The following is a 3,486-nucleotide window of genomic DNA, read 5'->3' on the forward strand; positions in this document are numbered from 1 at the left end:
ACTAGGCGATAAGGAGTGAAGTGTGGTGCCTTGAACATGTGTCTCGTTGGTGGCAAGATTGTGTTTGAGCTCCATGGTTCTCAATGCTAATGACGAACCTCATTTTGAATATTGTGCGGCTTTATCAATATGGATGGACCAAAACTGATGGAACGATGTGATCGAGGTGCGCCTGTTGGCGGGGCTTGTTCCCTGGTGGGGTTGAGTGCACCTCATGATAGGCTCTTGTTGATGCAAAACCGTGGAATGCATGAGTGTCTCCATCATCTTTCGACTCGACATGAGCTCAGAATGTGGCAGCCAAGACAATGCGGAGCATGCCTTGTGCATGGTGGTGGTGATGGCCGATGCAGGTGCTCGTGTGTGGCTCGGTCCATGGTGGGAAATGAAAGCATACCCTTGTCCCATCCCCATTTTTTGTTTTCTTTTTCTCCTCATATGTTCTCGAGCCTTTGTGCTCCTCCCCTCTTTCTCCTTACATCAAGAACAACACATTGGTGATGAGGTCGTGCCTTTCTACCTCGTAGCCACACTTGATATGGAGTTGGAACACGCAATGTGTAATGAAAGACAGCTACCTAGTTGATCCTTCCAGTAGTCATATGCTTGTCTCAAAGATTAAGCCATGCATGTTTAAGTATAAACTCTCTTCTACTTTGTGAAACTGTGAATGGCTCATTAAATCAGTTATAGTTTCTTTGATGGTACCTTATTACTCGAATAACCATAGTAATTCTAGAGATAATACGTGCACTAACTCCCGACTTCTAGAATGAACACATTTATTAGATAAAAGGCCAATGCGGGCTTGGTCGATAATGCGGTGAAGCATGATAACTTCCCAAATTGCATAGCCTCAGTGCCGGCGATGCTTCATTCAAATTTCTGCCCTATCAACTTTCAATGGTAGGATAGAGGCCTACCATGGTGGTGATGGATGACGGAGAATTAGGGTTTGATTCCAAAGAGGGAGCTTGAGAAACGGCTACCACATCCAAGGAAGCCAGCAGGCATGCAAATTACCCAATCCCAACACGGGGAGGCAGTGACCATAAATAACAATACCGGGCTTTTACAAGTCTGGTAATTGGAATGAGTATAATGTAAATCCCTTAACGAGGATCCATTGGAGGGCAAATCTGGTGCCAGCAGTCTCACAGTAATTCTAGCTCCAATAGTGTATATTTAAGTAGTTGCAGTTAAAAAGCTCGTAGTTAGATCTCGGGGCAGGGGAGTGCAGTCTGCCTCCTTTGGTGTGCATTGATCGCCCCGCCCTTTTTGTTGGAGATGTGCTCTTGGACTTAATTGGTTGGGATGTGGATTTGGCAATGTTACTTTGAAAAACTTAGAGTGCTCAAAGCAAGCTTATGCTCTGAATACATTAGCATGGAATAACATGATAAGACTCGAGTCTTATTGTGTTGGTGTTTGGGACCGGAGTAATGATTAATAGGGACAGTTGGGGGCATTCGTATTTCATTGTCAGAGGTGAGATTCTTGGATTTATGAAAGATGATGAACTATTGTGAAAGCATTTGCCAAGGATGTTTTCATTGATCAAGAATGAAAGTTGGGGGCTCGAAGACGATCACATATCCTCCTAGTCTCAACCATAAACAATGCCGACTAGGGATTGGAGGATGTTATTTTGATGACTTCACTAGCACCTTACGAGAAATCAAAGTTTTTGAGTTTCAGGGGGAGTATGGTTGCAAGACTAAAACTTAAACGAATTGACAAAAGGGCACCACTAGGAGTGGAGCCTGTAGCTTAATTTGACTCAACACGGGGAAACTTACTAGGTCTAGACATAGTAAGGATTGACAGATTGGGAGCTCTTTTTTGATTCTATGGGTGGTGGTGCATGGCCGTTCTTAGTTGGTGGAGTGATTTGTTTGTTTAATTCCATTAACAAACGAGACCTCAGCTTGCTAACTAGTTACACGAAGGATCCTCTTTATGGCCAACTTCTTAGAGGGATTATGGCCATCTAGGCCATGGAAGTCTCTATAAGAGAATCCCGAGATGAACAAGTGATCCACTGAGAGAGTGGTGTTCACCATGCTTACCAATGGAATATGCAGTAAGGAGCTCTACAAGGCCTTGGCAAGTAGCTCACGCTTGCGGAGAGACACTCTAGCTAGGGTCTTTGAAGAGGCCATATGACTGGACAACCAGCTTAAGGAGAGAAGCTCCAAGAACTCGAATTCAGACGAAGATGACTCTAGAACCCCTAAAAGGGAAACAAGATATAGCAAACAGTTAGGCCCAAGAAACCAAGATAAAGGGAAGGGCGTTGACCCAAGTCCACAGCTAGTAGATATGAAAATGAAGCTAGCTAGACTACAAGAAATGATGAGCAGACCCACACGGTAAAATTTTCAATACGTGTATTGTGGTGGAAACCACCTTCCAACCAAGTGCCAGGACCCTAGGTCTCAACCTTGCCCGAATTGCGAAAGGTTTGACCACAATACCATGCACTGCAGAGACTGCCAAGGAGACTCTTATAATCACATCCTTACAACCAACCTTACCTAGGGAATAGGTCTCCAAATTTCTTTGGGAGAGGACCTCTGTTGGCCCTTCCAACACCTAACGATACAAAGCCAGCCATCCCTAGAATGGAGATCAATCCCATAGAGCATAGCATGAAGGTGCACACCCGACTCACAAAACAAAACAAAATCAATCCCATAGGTATACCTAGGCTACCCGGACCTTACATAACCCATCCACCAAGTGACACACTAGTCCACTATGTGGAGGAACTGAACAACGAGGAGCCTTATGTGAACCCCTACATCTTGTATGACAAAGAGGGAAATCCAATCCTTATGGATTATTGACTAGTGTCGGTGATGGCATTAGGAAGAGGGAGAGGCAGAGGCTTAGAAGGGCAAACCCAAGAGTTAATTTCTTGTTGGACTTGTGGTTACACAGGACACATCTCTTTGCGCTACCTTGAGAGGAAGCAAGCCAATTGAGATAAGGCTGATCTCCAATGTGTTGAGTGTGGAATAACCCACCTATTTGTTGACTGCCCTAGGGAAAAACTGTCCCCTAGTTCGAATCGGAAATGGTACCATCAGTTCCATTGGGGTTGTTTAGCATTGAGACACTCAATGAGGAGGCCACTCCCATCCCGTTGCATGTTATGAACTGTGCATAGACAAAGAAGGCCGACATATCATTGCTAGGACCTAGTAACCTGGATGTAGCCTCAATTGAAAAGAAAAGTCATATGTAATGATAGTGCCTGTTGGAAAGAAGGTCATGAACAACACTGGGACAGAAACATCTACTCCAAAGACTGCTTTGAAAGGGAGTGCTAAGGTAAGGGAGTACCCCAACCCAAAGTGCCAACTTGAAGCCATAGAAAAGGTCAAGGAGTGGGTGAGAGAAGCCCAAGAACACCTAAAGGATACTAAGCCCATCTTCTAGAATGAGATTGATGATCTCTCTAGTGTAAGTGCACCAGTCTCT

The 3,486-nt window shown here is 44.6% G+C and overlaps 1 pseudogene; it reads left to right on the top strand.

Annotated features, from left to right (window-relative positions):
* Nucleotides 1-578: 578 nt before the first annotated feature.
* On the top strand, nt 579-1,697 carry LOC148038058 (18S ribosomal RNA; annotated as a pseudogene).
* The last annotated feature ends 1,789 nt before the right edge of the window (nt 1,698-3,486 follow it).

Source organism: Lygodium microphyllum, chromosome 3, assembly GCF_053477565.2.
Source record: "Lygodium microphyllum isolate KBCC chromosome 3, Lygodium_microphyllum_v1.1.10, whole genome shotgun sequence".
NCBI lineage: Eukaryota > Viridiplantae > Streptophyta > Polypodiopsida > Schizaeales > Lygodiaceae > Lygodium > Lygodium microphyllum.